We start from the raw sequence: 18,196 nt of genomic DNA on the forward strand, positions 1-18,196 counted from the left end.
CTGCTTCCGTCTGGTCGCAGGTACAATCTGCAGAACCAATAGATTTAAGCACTCTTTTGTCGCTGCTGCCATTGGTTTCTTAAACAACTCACTGTGATTTTACATGGTATGCATTACTTTAACAGTTGGACCCTTTGTTTATTAATTATTGCATCAGATTATTATTGTTTAGCAACCTACCTGTTACTATAACTGCTTTTGTGAGTGTTTGTGTGTATCATGGTTTTTACTGTTGTGATTCATACATAATAAAGAGTTACTTCCTGCCTTTCCTCTCATTTCAGATCCCACCACTCCCTCCTGCCTGCCTGCCATAACCACTCTTCCGAATCCCCAACACCTGACCTTCCTCACCAACCTGCACACCTGTTTCCACTTTCCTGCTCACCTACACTCACTCTCCACCAGATTGCCTGTTGCATCCTCCTTATCTTCCAGCTATTTGTTCTGCCTGCCTGATTTGTTTAGTTTTTAGACTAAGAGTGAACATGAACTTATCTTATCCTGCTTGTCTCTGAGTTGTGCATCTGTGTTCAAACCTGTCATCTTATTAAGCCATTATAACAAACCCATTAATATGAACTTATTACATCTTCCACTATCAATAAAGCTCAGAAAGCATCTGCCTAGTTCTCATTTCTTTTGAACACAGACACTCTGAACATTCGTCTCTACTTCGTCAGGTGATCACATTAGTTAGGTCACAATTAGGTTGTTAGGGTCACTGTGGTGCTGATGATTAATCATGAACATTACAGTTCAAAAAATGTAACGTTTGGTTGTCTACAAGTGTAGTTGTTTAACTAGGTACAATGTAATGAAATATAATTTAATGTCAATTTGTAAATGTGTTTCACAATAACAGGCATGATACAAATTGAAAAGATTGAGAAGATTTCCCTTTATTCATATGATGCAAAAAAACATGAAGGATGCAAAGGGAATACAAAAATCCCCTGAACTTTTAATTCAGCTTATGAAAACCTGTAACACACCACACATGTTAAATGAAAGTAAAATACATGAACAAGTGGTCACAAATACTACAAATATAAAATAATCAGCCTTTTCATTTCAGTTTAATCCAAGAATATAAGAATCTCGGGAATTCTAAGTTGATGGATGCCTTTCAATCACAAACACACATGCATGTGCAAAATAAGCATTGAAAGAGTTTAACGTGACTGCAGTTTACAACTGAAGCTTCTTTACACAGTTATACAGAAACAGCATTTATTTAAATTCATGCTGTATAATTTGGTCTCAGACACATTCAAGTTCAGAAGCAAACGTTCAGTCCACTACAGCAACAATTATAAATGTTTGAAAAATGTAAATGTGTTCAAAATGTATGTCAGATTTATGTTTTGCTTGCAGTTAATACATGTAGCCCTCTCAAAGACACCTCTAGGTGTGTTTCTGTTGCTTAAATTTTGAAACCATCCATTTTAGCCCTCACTAGTGACTCCACAGCAACAAAACATTTTTACAGTATATTCAAAGAAAAGCCATGAGTAACACTTTTTGCTTTCTTAATTGTCAGATTTGAAATTGAATGCAACACATTCACAGCAAATGGCCCAAAGCAGATGCATTTAAATAGAACATGTATTTAACCAAAGAGTTCTCCAAAATGATCCTACAGTTAATCAACACCTCTCTGAACTGTACCTACATCAGTTCTAGTTTCTCATACTTAGATAATTTTGTATTTGCATATTTGTGGAAATTAACTGTAAATAAATTTGGCAGCACCTTTTTTCTTAGCAGGTCTTCCTCTCAGGATACATAGTGTCCCAATAAACATCTCCAATAAGGAGGAGCTGCCTGTATGTTGCATAAGAGGTGAAACCCAGATCAAAAAAGCTTATTGCTTTGAGAGCACGCAACTTCTCTCATCTGGAAAACAATCAGTCTTCAGTAATGCTCCGTGTATCAACTGTCCACAAATCATGCATATACACTGAACAAAATTATAAACGCAACACTTTTGTTTTTGCCCCCATTCATCATGAGCTGAACTCAGCTGCTTTAATTAAATTAGCTTTTTACTTTAGTTTTTGGGATTACAGTGTTGATTTATCTTCACTCGAGCTTCTCAGCAGCTAGATTCCGTGCACATCCGGTTCCAGTGTTGTTAGCGTCATTTGGCACTACTTCATATTTATATAGAAAAACGGACAAAACTGGACATTGCTGGGAGAAAAGAAAATGAGGAGGTTGAACTACCTGGTGAGTTCAGAAAACGTGTATGTAGTTTTATGCCAGCTATAGTTGTATTTTACTGTGACAAAGTTAGCATAGCATAGCCCTGATCGATCTGAACTCCATTCAGAAAACAAACATTTTAGAAGTTGTTGTTCTGCTGACAGACCTGACTAAGCAAGAATTCATATGTTTAACAAATCTGCATCATATTATAGTTATTTCGGCGTCAGTTTAACCCATTTATTGCTATTTAATCGCAGCAAAAAGTTTACTTTGGGTTCATAGAGCTGTAGTAATGGCGAGTTGTGTTTATGCGTGTTATCGCGTTGTGTGTGAACACTCAGCAGTTGTCCAGCGACAAAACCCCCGTGAGGAAAGCAATTAAATTCGTGTTTGGTCTGAATGCCACATTAGGCTGGCCACTTGAAATGTGCAGTTTTACTGTATTGGGGGGGTCCGGAAACCAGTCAGTATCTGGTGTGACCACCATTTGCCTCACACAGTGCATAGAGTTGATCAAGCCAGTTCTCATCTCAGGGCGTCCAATACCGACACTTTCAGAAAAAGTGACAAAGTGTAGTTATTTGACGCTAAAGGTATCCTTTAGTGTCTGTACGAGTACCTCGGGCTCGTCTCGTACACACTGGAAGTGCTAGGTAGTGTGACAGAACTGCACATTTTTTAGTGGCCTTTTATTGTGACCAGCCTAAGGTCTTTCATTGGGGCCAGTCTAAAGCACTCCTGTGCAATACCCATGCTGTCTGATAAGCATCTTGATATGCCACACCTGTGAGGTGGAGGGATTATCTGAGCAAAGGAGAAGTGCTCACTAACACAGATTTTGACAGATTTGTGAACAATTTTTGAGCAAAATAGGCCTTTTGTGTGCATAGAGAAAGTCTTAGATCTTTGACTTCATCTCATGATGAATGGGAGCAAAAACAAGAGTGTTGTGTTTATATTTTTGTTCAGTGTAGTATGATTTTCCCTTTGTCATATGTTTTTTAGTACTCATTTGATGAGCTCTATTTACTTAGCTTCTGGTGGCATGCATGCATATGCCATGTCTTGAACTTTTTTGAGGAAAAATTTCACACCTGGAAAGGAATCTAAAATGTGGTCCTCCAATATAGCCTGACCCTTGTTGATCAGGGCCTCCAAGTACCCTCTAGATAACTCTTTGAGATCACCTTCCATGTTTACCTCGCAGGATTTATTTACTTCTATTAAGGCAGTCACAGCCTTTTTGAAAATTTCACCTTTGTAGTGGCCTCTTTCATTTTCCTGGACCATGTTCTTGATCTTCAGCAGTAGGTTCGAAACTTGACACTCATCGTCGACTTCGTTGTTAAAGACATGAAATGCATCATCACGCAGAACGATGACCTTTCTGACATCTTTTTTTCTTTTTGTGAAAGCTTGACATTGATGTTGAACCTTACAATTATCATCCTCACATTGATCTCCATGGCTGAACAAGACGATAGTATGACGTTCTGCATCTTTGAAGATGTTCTTGAAGGTTTCCAGTGTTTCTTTATCTTGTCTTGTGAAGGAATTTAGCTTTAGCACTAACAGGAACACATGAGGACCGGGCATAGTCATCATGATGCATTGTAAGATCTTTTTCATCACCTTCTTATGATCTTTGTCTGTGTGAAACAGACCTGGAGTATCAACAATAGCCAGTGTTTGTCCATCAAACTGTCTTTTCTTCATCTTGCACTCTCCTGTTTGAGATGCAGAAGACAGTTTAGACATAAAACCATCACTCCCAAGGATGGTGTTTCCTGACGCACTCACACCAACTCCGGTCTTTCCCAGGAGCACGATCCTCAGCTCTGATTCTTCTGACTCTGTTGAAAAATTTAATGGACACACTTTATTGATCCATAGTTATATCAGCCATAACCACACACAAGCACTCACCCAAACACGGAACCATGCAATGCCAATCAATTATAGGAAAATAAAATAGCTGCCAGCGGCAATGATCAGTCTCCCAGCAGAAAATGTTGCATTGTTTGAGCAGAAGACCAGATGTAGTTGTGTGTGTGTGTGTGTGTGTGTGTGTGTGTGTGTGTGTGTGTGTGTGTGTGTGTGTGTGTGTGTGTGTGTGTGTGTGTGTGTGTGTGTGTGTGTACCACAACTACTGTTGCCGCATACACCATGGGGCTGAGAGTATTGATCTTTGTGTTCGTGTTAAGAATATTTTCCCATTCTTTCCAGTAAACTAAAATCTAATATAAATAAATAAATGTGGAAGTCTAAATGTAAAAAACGTATAAATATAAAAACGTATGAATAAAACAACATTGGAAGTAGCACCAGGAAGTCTAAGTGTCATGTTGCCTCGGTATACTCGGGTCTGGATCCCTAATTAGGTTGAACTTTTGAGTTTTTCGAATTGTCAAGTTTCAGGCAGTATGCGCATTTCAGGCCACAAGAGTGAAAGGAACACTATCCCTGCTATGCAGGTAGCCATGGTCAAGTGGAGTCATGTCGAGACAAATTGAGTCAGGTCAAGTCTAGTGTAGTTGTTTGTAGAACTGAACAGTCTCAGCAGCAAGTGCATACAGTCCATGGTCACCTGCAGTGCTTCAAGTAAAATTTTATCACACAGTACTGACTGACTGAGTTTGTAACACTGATTAAGGTTGTAATGCTTCCACTTTGATCGCTGCCTGTTAGTTTGTAACATAAAAGCCAAGTCGGTTAGCTGTGCCAAGTGTGAGCATATGCCTATTTCCTGGAGACAACACAGACTAATGCAGGCATGATACAAATCAAATCTGAAAAAGAATCAGTACAAAGGTACTCAGTAACTGTTAGAATCACAATTGGCTGAAAGGATCCTAGACCACAAATTTGTCATTTTCTTAAGTGTAAGAAACATTACACCCTCAAAGGGGTACTAATGTAGATATAGACTTTAATTCTAGTTTTTGTACATAACCATATAATAATATGAAAATAGCTTGTTTGTTTCATATATTTCTTTATGCTGATGATACTGCTCTCTTTATGTCTCATGCTTGGACCTGTAGTTCTTTCTCTTAATCCTTACCACAGGTGGATTTTTTTGCTGATAACAGGATGTCTCTTAACCTTTGTAGAACTACACACATTCTATTTGGAATTAAATATAAACTATGAAAGGCACTGGGATATATGTTAAGGTAGGGGAATCAATCAAGTCATTATTTCATATAAAGTAGTACCAACAATCTGGAATGTAAACTAGGCAGGCATCTCTCAGGTGAGAAGATAAAAAGATACAATTTGAAGGATTGCATTTTTGGTCTCAATGTTAAGTCCATTGTCCAGAACATCTAAATTGACTTTTTTTAATAAGTGTATGTTTGACTCTTGAAAAGTACTATGTTAATACCCATGAAGTGGAGGCTGGTGATGACGCATAGATAAGATGCTTGCCTTTGGTGTGGGAGACCTCGGTTCAATTCCTACTGTGAGACATCCACCATTGTGTCCCTGAGCAAGACACTTAACCCTTGCTCCAGAGCCGTGCGACCTCTGAGATGTATTGCAATTGTAAATCACTTTGGATAAAAGTATCAGCTAAATGAATAAATGTAAAAGATGCCAAGTAGTTCATAGCTTTTTGTGTCCTTGATTATATTTGCTTTAATTAACTGTTTTGCAAAATTGTGTCTAAATCGTCCGTTAATTTAGTACAACAATAATCTAATAACCAATTAACATTAATCACCAACACAATTTAGCTGCACTAAATACTAACTGACAATGTTCATTTTGGTATTTTATAATGATTTAGACCTAAAAATATCTAAATAGCTTAACTGAAGTGAGAATTACACATTTATTTATGTTTAATTTGTAACACACATGAAAAAGGTTGTTCAATATCAAGACAAACCTCAAACATATGGAGGATTTATATAACAAATAACACAATGCAAATATACATATTTTGTGAATATGAGAAAGTTATACAATAAAAGAACCTAAGTTATAAGTTTAGTAAGTTATGAAGTCAAGTGAGGTTCAATACAACAAATAAGGTCTGTGAAGACTTTAAAATCATACAAAAAACAAACATAAAAGTTGTAGAAGTCTGAGTAGGTGGTCAGTAAAATAAAGGTGATTCTTGAATGTGATGAGTGACAGGAGGAATCTTTTAAAGAACATTGATGTTAATAATACATGAAAACTGCAGTAATAAGTAGAGAATAAGTTTTTGCTCTGCTGGTTTATCAAACACTACCCTGAGTAAAAGTACTGTGTCTAAAATATGCTTACCAGCCTGAAGATGTTTGCAGGCCATTGTCTTGTAAAAGCAGTTGACCTGTGATGTCTTGCTGCTGTTGATGTCTTGTTGTTGAATAGTTTGTCATTTCAGCTTTATATATTATAAAGTCTGTGTAGTTCCCTCCCCCTTCACCACATGTCAGCCAGTTTGACAGAAGGCTCAGAGAGCCAACCCATCACAGATCAGAAACCAAAATGTAGCTGCAAGCAGCAAATCAGGGGCTAAAAGAGCATCAAACTACAGCATTTTCTTTTTTGGTTTGCATTTGACCACTAATTTACTACATGACATATTTTAGCTGTATTTATTTGTATGTTAAGGTTGTGTAGGTGTGCTATGGAATTCGATTACCTCTCAGCTGATTGTTCCCTCAGTAAACACTTTCCTAATGAGTTTATGGTCTCAGTCGCTAGTTTCAAGACTTTGTCAACACAGCATGATGGTTATTTATTATGTTTTGGTCCCATTTAGAGGAAAATAGAAAGCAGGGGATGCTTTAGGGTGGGGCAAACTTGGGATTGAAAAGTTGCTACCAAGCCAACCTGTCAATCAGGCTAGAGGTGACTCATATCCACTGCTCTGTGTACACTTGTAAAAAGAGTCAGCTGGTCATTTTTCCAGTAAGAACATTTTGTTTTAAGCATGTTTTTCGATAGACAAAATTAGCATCCCAGCTAATATCAAAGTTAACATGAACTACAGATGCACCTTACTAACCATGCTAGTTAGCTCCTCCCTCTTGTCCAAATGTGGCCGCGTCTGGTTCTAAAACTTTCACCTGTTTAGCTCTTATTTGCCACCGCAAATCTTAATCTCCTTGCAAACTTAGCTGCTGACTGAGACAAACCAGCCTCTCTTCTGTCTACCAGCAGCAGAAGAGGGAGGAGAAGGAGGAGGACAGGGGGAAGGGCTGATACTGACTGATGCCTGAGTTCTTCAATCTTTCTAAACTAGTCGGTATTTTTATGTCAGAAAAATGATTTAATTTGACATTTTAGATTTGTTTCCATTGCAATATTGAGTTTATACAATGATTTTGCTGTAAATGTTACTGCTGCTGTGCTGGAAACATTGGGTTATGATCATTTTAATCAGGTTAATTTATTTAAATAATTTCTTTTAAAGGCAATTACTTAGTAATGAAAAAGAATCAATAAGAGTATTAATAAAGAACCAAATTGATGAGTGTAAATAAGAGTGTATCAATAAAATCCTGGAAATGCCCATCCTAACAAGTGAGAAAATGTAAGCAGGTAGAGACTTAAGTGTAACTTATACTTCTGCGTCGAATCGATGGCGTAGGTGACGGTGTAGGCTACAGGGCTACGCAGAGTCACCTGACGTGCGTCTCCTCAAAAATTTCGCAATGCCTCCGAGCCGACCAGAAGTGCCCCGTGCTTTGTAGTAACTTTTACTATCAGCCAAAACGGCGGCTGTAACACGGTGGATCAATATATTTGACCGTTGCAACCCAAGTGAAATGACTCATTTCACTTTCAGAATGTGATCCACTCGGTTGATAACATTTGAAAAGGCTATACCATCTCCAACACAGTGGACGCTGTAGCGCTACCACCAACTAGCGTTCGGGGGTGTAATTGCAGAATGACAGACGCATCGACACACAAGTGTAAATGCCTGGCTATGTGCGTAGCCTACGGCGTAGCTATGCACGTAGACTCTACGCAGGAGTATAAATCAAGCTTTAGTTTGATGATTTATCACTCCCAGTTGATTTCATCTCCAGGTGGGGGAGGGGTGCAACCAGGCACAAGTAGGGAAGTCTCTGCAGTTTACTTTTTATTTTTTCAATTTTATAATTTCCAAAAGCTAAAAAAAGTTTTTAAATAGGCTACTGAAAATGTCTGGCTCATCTTCATTTTGTGGTTTTAAAATCTGGCCCGATTGACCCTTCGCGAAGCTCCGCCCCCCTTAGTTACTGTTAAGTCCCGACAAACTGTCGGCGCTGCCACTGTCTATTACTGCACTCCCTGGAGAAATATTGTCAAATTTGTTGGAGTGATCTAAGAAACTGTCAAGCAGACAGTTTTGCAGTTGCATTATAGATTTGTTTTATACAGGCTGTCAGACTGACTCAGACTGACTCAAACTGACTCAAACCGACACAAACTGTCTCAAACTGATGTGAAAAAAATGAAAGATAGTAGCTAAAGCCTACCGATCACACAGTACAAGTGAACCAACAGGATCCCCCGACGATTGAGACAAAAGACAACAATATGAGAGACAACAACACTGTTCCTGTAAAACTGGATAGGCCTCTATTCATTATTCATTAAAAAGCAGAACAGTAGGGACATTATTACGTTACATTAAGTAGGAAGTTAGCTAGCGTTAGCAAACTTACATTACATTAGGAACAATCCACAGCCATCATTTTTCTGGATTTGTTTTAGGTTTTGGAAAGAGAATAAATCGTTTCTTTTCAGCCTCTCTGGTAGCTGCTGTAACTATTACAAGATGCCCCAGGAACAGCGTTTGACCATATCTTGGAAAAATACAGCCAAAAAAAGCTAGAAAACAACGCCTTTTGCATTAGAGTCAATGGAGCGCAGCCACGAAAGTTTCGGACCTCAGTTAGAGCGAGTCCTATACTGCGTTGTGATTGGCCAGCTGTGTATTTGGGGCGTGGGTCGACGAAGGGTCAATTGAGTTTGTAATTGAATAGCTCTGATCTATACATTCATGCCCCTTCTGGGATTCCAGTTCACAAAAGTCAGAGCTGTGGAAGAGACAGCAACAGCGCCCTCTGTGGCTCGTTTGGCCCTGTAGTCAAACTGGTGGCAATCCAGCTGTGGTCTGACGGCTGGCTGGATGATGGAATCAGTTCTTCCAGGCATTTAATTCGTGTTGTACTGAGTGGTCGGCACTAGTTGGGCTCTGAAGGACAGGGTTTCTTGGGCATTGGTATGATGGTGGATGTGTATGCTGTCCTTTAGGGTTACCAGATGAGGGCGTTGACGGTGGGAGAGTGCTCCATGCCACAGGGCCATGTGGTCCTGGTGCCTCGCTGGGTTTGCACCTGCCCAGCAGTTGTTGAACACCCTCCAGTGTGAAGGGGAAAAGTGCAGGCTCATGTAAAAGAGGTCTCTCAGCACCTCCTCATAGGCAGCAGAGTGGGAAAGGATCTCAAACCAGGTGTAGAAAGTGTTCAGAATGTATGTGGAGGTGGTGGGGTCTGCTGTTGTGCAATAATTTCGTCTTAATTCACAACCATTTAAGGCTTTTCCTTCATGAAAGGCTTGTTTTATGTTCATGTTTCTCCTTCTGCTCCATTATTACAGATGTTTTATTCAGCCTGTTCTAATGTAGCAACAACCCTTAATGCCACTTTAGTCAGCACAGGCAATTTACGTCCTGTTTTTGTGTCACTGATTGCTATCTGTCTTGTGTCTTACCAGTGTTCCTCGGGCCTTCCCAGTCTTTTGAACTTTCTCTGTCATTTTGGTTTTATAGATATTTAACTATTTGTCTCTAGAGTCACCTTGCTTTGTTTTTGAACTGCCTCACCCCATCTAAAAGCGTCATTTGTCTAATTAATGTCACTGACTGCATTTAGGCTTAAAAACCCCTATGTGTGCACTACAGTCTAGGCTATTTAGTGAATAATATACTCACAGGGCAGAAATGGGACTCTCTTTCTGTTGCCCCATGGTTGGGTGAGGATGTATGGTTCCTAAAAATGGCATGGCTGATGTATATACGGCTAAGCCTGAGGTACCACCCAATCTGTTTTTCTATCTAATTGTTCTATGGTCGTCCCAGATGCCTTCAAGAGTGTGTGGAAATTGTGTCTTAGCTCATCAAAAAGCTTCGGAAACCTGCTCTAACCACACCGTTCCAATGTTGAGGTGCTATATCTACAAACTGTCAAGCCATAGCCGCTTTACACAGTGACCGGTCAAGTGTGTGGAGTTGTGGAAGTAAGCAGGATCAACACTTCTTTCTCAAGCTCTGTTTTTTTAATCTCTATATAACTTCTTCTGCAACGCTACAAATGTCATATTTGAATTTGACCGTCTGAATGTGAGCTCCCATTTATATGATGTATGGTTGGACAAGGTGACCAAACCAGAATTCTTGGAGGGAGTTTGAAGTAGTGTATTTGTTAACTATGATGCTGTCAGATACCTGACCATCTTTAAGCTGTTATAAGTCCATTCATCCATCTATGACCTGCCACCTATTCAGAGCTAAGTCACCCACTCAGCAAGCTAAGCAAGGTAGACCAGACGTCCCTCTCCCCAGCAATGTTTTCCATCCCCTCCTGGCAGTTCCCAAGCCAGATGAGATTTCTAATCTCTCCAGCGTGTTCTGAGTTTGACATGCCTGGAAAACCTCCAAAGGAACGGAGGCATCCTGATTATATCACTGAACAAGCAAATTACATTTGCAGAGATGAAGGAAGCTATTGATGACATCCCATCAACAAGGGAAGCTGCTGGCCCTGATGGTTTCCTCCCAGAACTATAGAAGATATTCAAAGACACTTTCACTTGATTTTTAAGAGAAATGTGCAAGAATTCCCTCCTGAATCAATGACTGCCTAAACCAACACAGATAGCTGCCATAACCTAAACACCAAAGCAAAGTGAAAACAGTAAGCTGTTGTTGTTTACAATGTAACATTAACACAATCAAGATAAAAAGTGTGCGTCGATAAGGGGTTTACTACATCATTTCAGATTATATTGCATTAGAGACGCTTCCAGCACACCTGTAGGCCGTAACAATGACAAGGCTAACACAAACGCTACTTTGGGAACTATTCATGACTTCCCATTGGCTGTATGGGCAGTTTTATTTATATAACACTACTTAATAACAAAAGTAATCTCATATAGAGCAAGTCTAGACCAAACTCTGTATAATATAATTTACAGAGACCCAACAATTCCCAGCAGATAGATTTGTAGTGTGTTCAAGCACAATAAACTTCACCACTGGTATTAACCCAGAAGAACCTTTCTCAAAGACAAATTAGTTTGCAATGTCTAGAAAGAAAAAAAACTGGCCAAAAATTTAGCTAAGAGATTAAACTCTATCCTGCCCACCATCATTGGGCCTGTTCAAACAGGATTAGTGCAAGGTCAGCATTCCTACATTAATGTAAAGTGCTTACTGGGGGTCATTCAATATTCTTAAAACAACTTCTAGATCCTATGGTCGTCTCTTTAGATGCTGAAAAAAGCCATTGACTAAATAAATAGGATTTACTTGGATAGTTGTCACTTATACTTTCCTGGTTTGGGCTGATAGTAAAATAAATGTGCTCCCTAGAATTTTGTACTCTAATAAAAAACTAATCTCAAAGATTTGCGAAGGGCCATGCAATTAATTTTCTCTCTAAGTTTATATGGGAAAGTGCCAGTGGTAAATGGAGGTTTGTAGTATCAAGGTTTTAATACTATCATTGGTCAATAAATTGAAAACTAATCAGAATTAAGACCCTAAATCAATATGGTTAGACCTTGAATGGCAAGTATGTAGCTTGCTTTCAGTATCAGCTGTACCATTCCTATATAATGTTAAACAATTGATTTAGGAACAGTTTTATTGTGAATATCATTCAGAAGAGAAGGCATTTTCTATCACCAGATGATATTCTTTGATTGTTCATATTGCCAACTGTATTCCTTATATTCCTTATATTGACGAAGGTTTTAAAGAGTGGAACACATTTGGATTCCAGGTGATAAATGAAATAATTTAACCAACTTCAGGAAGAGTAAGGATACGCAGATTTTTAACTAATGTAATGGAAAACAAACATGTTAAATAGCTAAAGAATATGTAGCAATTACAAATCGATGATATCTGATATTGTTTCAATGCAAAGGAGCAGCAGCTCTACTCTGAGCCTTTTCCAGTTTCTGAGTGCTTTACCCTAAAGGTGAGCCTAGCCATCTTACAGAGGAAACTCACTTTGGCCACATGTACATGTTAGATGTAATAACTGTGCATCCAAACATACTCACCACCACCGCCATTAATTAGAGACTAGACATTAGACAGGTCAGTTGACACAGGCAGTTGGAAGACAGTAAAATTGGTATATGGTGTAATATTTAGAAATATAGGCCTACAGCTGCCCTAACTTTAAATATAGAGTTTCCCACATTAAGTTGGACGGCCACCAAGGTTTTATACAGCTACCAAAGTATGTTAGGCGACACATTTTGGCATTTTGCAGAGAAACACAGACAAAGATGCTGCACACAAATATAGCCCAAGAGGCCTGAGCTGCAGAAACACAAGCTCAGTTTGCTGCCAGACCAAATGCCAAAACTGCACTTCACCACCTGATCATCATTAACATCAGCTCCAGCGCTGGCTCCACTTCATTCCTGAGGATTGGCGTGATATTCTTGACATGCTGTCACAAAATTTCTTAGAACAGAGTAATACATTGTGTTAAACGCACTCCTTGGTGACTCAGCACAGCTGCTGTGTGTGCTATTGTTCAAACCAGTCAGTCCACGGTTAAGTTTAACTGGCTCCTCTCAGACTTGATAAAAGTAGCTCAACAAGCAGTTTGGTCTTTTACCTTCTTTACCAGAGTGGAGACTGAGGAGTCACTCCACGGCTCTCTGTTTCTGTCTCCATCAATACATTCCTCTGAAAATGTTCTGTCACCATGAAGTTGCGCCGTGATATTTGTCTTTTCACCTTTTGGATGTTTGGAAGAAATGAAATCTGAGGCTCCCACAAGGGGAAAGCCACAGTCCAAGAAACAAAGACAGAAATGAATATATAAAAGACTCCTCTGGATGCTCTGTAGTGATTTTGTTGAAACACAGAAAAAGGAAATGTCATGTAGTGGGCCAGGACATTGAGTCTTCACCAAGTGTGACTAAGAACTTCCAAAAACTGAAATGAATGTAGTTATGTAATGTTTGCTTTTGAATTTGAATTTTTTATACACCGGAAAACATCTGCAGTATTTTTTATTATTAAGCTGTTAAATCCCCTTCTGGCAGCTATTCTTGATTTTGCCTTGCCACCTCCCTCTTCCTTATGTTTCCTCTGTTTTCCCTTCCCTGCTGTCTCTGTTACTTTGGTCTGTCATGTCCTGTCTGGCTCCGCCTCCTGACTCGTCACCACCTGCAGCATCTCCCACCTGTGGCTCATCCAGTAATCAACCCATGCAGTGAAATTCTGCGGCTCATCTTCCATTTCTCGCCAGTTCGTCAGTTTTCTTTCTTTGGTACTATTGAACCAAGTCTTATTGTGTATTTCTTGTGATCAGTTTCTAACATTCTGTTTCTGCCAAGTGCGTCACTTTGTGTTGAAAGGTGGTGGGGACATAGGCGCTCAGATTAGAGGTGTGAAGAACAAGATGAAAAGATCCTTAAACAGTGTCTTAAAGATATCCTCAATGCTGAAATATATGAATGGGAGATCTGGGGGGTAATTTCCTGCATTCTGTGTAATGTTTGCTTCACAGCTTTTAATTTAGACTTTTTTACTGATACTCAGGTACACAGCTTCTCCACCATCTCAGTTGCTGTAACTAACGCAACCCACATAATATACAATAATCCAAAATAGCAGGACAACAACACAGAGGAAGACACATCTACTACAGTAATGTTGTTTACTGTGATCTAACTGTTAAAAAGTGTGGCAATCTCATTATAATCAGTCTAAATTCAGATTCATTCTTTATTGTCCTCAGTGGAGGAACTTTGTTTTCACAGCTTGTAACAAGAGCACCGAACAATACACACATATTACACACACTGTACACCAGCCCTATTTAATTGGTGGCCCCCGAAGCAACGTGTGGCCCAGCACATAATGTAATATATAACAACAAAAGTAAACTATAAGTATAGTGTATGAAAGTAGCTAAAGAGTGAGCTACATCATTTCCTTCTCATCTTTGTTGAGTTTCACATGCCCTGTACCGATCACCGCCAATCAAGGCTCAACACAACTGTCCGACCTGCAGCCTCTCCCCTCCTCTGTGCTGGAGACAGATCAGCCCTCCTCTCTACCAGCAGCAGCAGAGAGAGGAGCAGGACAGGAGGAGGACAGGAGGGACAGAGTTGTTCATTCTTTCTAAACTTCACTCAGTATGTTGTTGTCAGGAATATGATTATTTTAGATTTGTTTCCAGTGAGATATTAGTGACTTTGCGGTTGTAAATCCTGTTGCTACTCTAGAAACAACATTTAGGCCAGTTAATAAAAATATGAAATACTTTTTTCAAATGATAAATGCTGTTATTATAATAATAGGACTGATAAGAGCATCGATAAAGAACTGAACTAATAAGGATTACCAATAAAAGTGTGTCAAAAAATCCCAAATACCGGTTTTAAAATCCGACCCAATTGAATAGCCCTGCTGCGCACATATTACGCAGGAGTGGCATCACATGCTCGTCTGTGAGTTTAGTGCTCTTGTAGCGCAGGGTAAAAAACTTTTCCCCAGGCGTGCTTTCTTCATAGAGCAGCTGTCTGTATCTGCAGCCTGAGAGGAGAAGGGTGAAGCATGAGTTGAGAGGGTGGCTGGGATTTTGGATTATGGTATTTGCGATGTCAATGAGGGCTGTCAGGGTGGGAGTGAAAGTGATTTTAAGGAGCATGGTGAAGTAGCAGGTAGCACAGTACAAGACGGGTTCAATGATACTACAGTACAGGAGAAGCAGGACATGTGGTTTGACTGAGAGTCCTCAGTTTACGTATGACAAAGAGTCTTTGCTGACAGCGTCTGTGGATGTCTGTGATGATCAAAACTCAGTTCATTGTCCATAGTGATGCCGAGGTACCTGAAGCTGTCAACAGTTTCTACTGGCTGTTTACGGGGATGGGGCAGTGTAGCTTGCAGTGGGAGTTTACCTGAGTTTCCATGAGCAGATTTTGCTCGTTCATGACTTCGAGCACACACCTCTTAACAACCGCACCGCCAGTGGCCACTGATGTTATAGAGACATCACAAATATGTCTTTCACGTTCTATTAATGCTATTAAATGACATGTCCACTCAGTGAAAGTCTGAAAACAAGTCAACACAATGAAGCATGAAGATGGAGACTTTTCTACAAAGATGGATTCCAGTGACATTAAGAATGTCGGAACAAAATGACTCTGGTTTATTTTGTGCCCAATATCAAAGTATTTAAAACACCTTTTACTTTGAAAAATTTAAAGCACAAAGACATTCAGCAGTTTATTATCTTTTTACAGGAGAGTCAAATGAAACCATGTAGACATTTGATTTGGGCTTTTTATGGATTTCTGCTGCAAAAACAAATCCAATAAATGTTTATAGCTGACTTTATGTTGATGTTATTGGAACGTGATGATAAAATACTGAACACTTGACTTGTCACATTAGAGTTGAGGATGGCTGCTCTGAAGCTCAGTGTGCAGTTGTTTAATGAAATGCTGTCCTCTGGTGGTCACAGAAAAGTTAATCTCTGATGGATCAGTGAAAGAAGATGATAAAATATTTCAGTTACAGCATTTAGTTCACAGAACTTCAACACTGACACTCGATAATAGTTGCAAGGCTGAATAGGGGGCACATGATCACTGTCACGGCATCCACAGGTGTCACATCAGCTGGGCGGAGTTCATTCGAGCAAAATTGTTCTCTTGCTGCGCCACCTGACATTTTAAGGCCTAGGCAACCGCCTATGCCACAGGCCACTCCTGGTAAGGAGAAACAATTTTCTGCCATTTCATCAAACACTTTGACTCTTATTAATGGGACCTTGTAGTGCATTTCAGAAACCTAAGGTAGTAGAATTTAGAAGGCCATGAATGTAACATGTTTGTCTGAACTGTACTTATTTACACGTGGTGATGTGTTTAAAACCTAACCTGATTTGTTTCACATCCTATAATGCTCTATTTAGTGAGTCATGAACAGTGTTGAGGAAGTTAATCAGAAATAAGGAATAAGTTACTAGTTGCTTGTTACTGCCTAAAAAAAGTAATATTATTAATCTACTTATTACTGAGTGATAAAAGTTTATTATATTACTTTCACTTCCACCCCCAACAAAGCAGTCTCTTCCTACTCATTAACTAAGGGGGCTTTCAAGGGGGCTGCCTCATTTAGTTCGGTTGAATCGCACTTGAGTTCGTTTTCCCCCTTGGTGCGGTCCGTTTGGGCAGCTGGGAATGCAGCAATTGAACTCAGGTGCGCACCAATAGCGGACCAAACAGAGACCTCCTGAAGAGGTGGTCTCGGTACGCTTTCAAACGAAGTGGTGTGAAAGCAAATGAACCAACTACCAGATTTTATGATAAGAGATGTGTCCTGAGCATTATTTCCAAATCTAAACCACTAATAAATCCATCTACTAACCGCAAAATGAATTCAGTGATATTACAATTGATCTGTCCAAGCCATGCTATGCTTATGAAAACCATTTGGTAACGTATACTAACCAGTGCAGGTATTTTCCCTGATTAATAGGTTAAGGTCTGTTAAAAAGTGAAGGCCATAAAAGTCTATAAAACATTTGTGACAGCAATACTACAGGCTAATAAGCCCCGAATTATTACTGTACATGTCCTGTTTTTACATTATTATTCATAATGGGCTATGTGGTCGATCTGCGGTCTGACATTACTAATCATGCTTATAATAAATTATTACTTTGTGATCTCTTTGCGATGCAGATCAGAAGCACTAAAGTGCCAGTGTGAGTGTCGGTCACTGAGATTTGATTTCCCCACGTGGGTCCTGATCATGCAGGATGACAATCTTCAAAGCTGTCCATTCAACAAGTTACCTGTCAGTCTGTGTAACGTCCCTTCTCTTGGTTTGTTTGTAAAACTACAGTGCAAACATGACCCAGATTAATTTTTTTCACTTGGTTCGGACCAAATGAACCGAACTACAGGTGTGAAAGCGCCCTAATATCATATTCATAACAGCAGTAACATAACGTTTCTTTACGCCACCATCTGAAACTAAAAATAAAGCAAAAAAATCCTTACTTATGAATTATTGTTTTTCTGCACATGCATTTATAAGAGCTGTATTCAGTATTTTTACAAAATGTAAGCCATTGCTTAACACTGCTTAACAGTGGTGGTGATGGGGCAATGGATCAAACACATGCCTTTGGTGTGAGAGACCTGGGTTCAATTCCCCACTGTGACCTAGTTTATTTGAGGATTTTCAGTCAGGATTTAGAGCTCATCATAGCACAGAGACAGCACTGGTGAAAATTACTAATGACCTCCTTATTGCATCAGACAAAGGACTTGTCTCTGTACTGGTTTTATTAGATCTTAGTGCTGCATTTGATACCATTGACCATCAGATCCTATTGCAGAGACTGGAATATTTCATTGGCATTAAAGGAACCGCTCTAAGCTGGTTTAAGTCCTATTTATCAGATCGATTTCAGATTGTACATGTTAACGATGAGTCCTCCATGCATGCCAAAGTTACTCATGGAGTTCCTCAAGGATCTGTCCTTGGACCAATCCTCTTCACTTTATATATGCTTCCTTTAGGCAATATTATTAGGAAACATTCCATAAGCTTTCATTGTTATGCAGATGATACTCAGTTATATCTATCGATCAAACCAGATGAAACTCATCAGTTAGCTAAACTTCAAATGTGCCTTCAGGATGTTAAAACCTGGATGACCTGTAATTTTCTCATGTTAAACTCAGATAAAACTGAAGTTATTGCTCTGGG

The 18,196-nt window shown here is 39.4% G+C and overlaps 1 protein-coding gene across 1 annotated transcript in view; it reads right to left on the reverse strand.

The window, feature by feature from the left end:
- The window catches only part of LOC123967434 (trafficking regulator of GLUT4 1), a 344,338-nt gene that overhangs the window by 248,340 nt on the left and 77,802 nt on the right, over window positions 1-18,196 (reverse strand). The window lies entirely within an intron of this gene.

This window comes from Micropterus dolomieu, linkage group LG02, assembly GCF_021292245.1.
Source record: "Micropterus dolomieu isolate WLL.071019.BEF.003 ecotype Adirondacks linkage group LG02, ASM2129224v1, whole genome shotgun sequence".
In the NCBI taxonomy this organism is placed as follows: Eukaryota; Metazoa; Chordata; class Actinopteri; order Centrarchiformes; family Centrarchidae; genus Micropterus; species Micropterus dolomieu.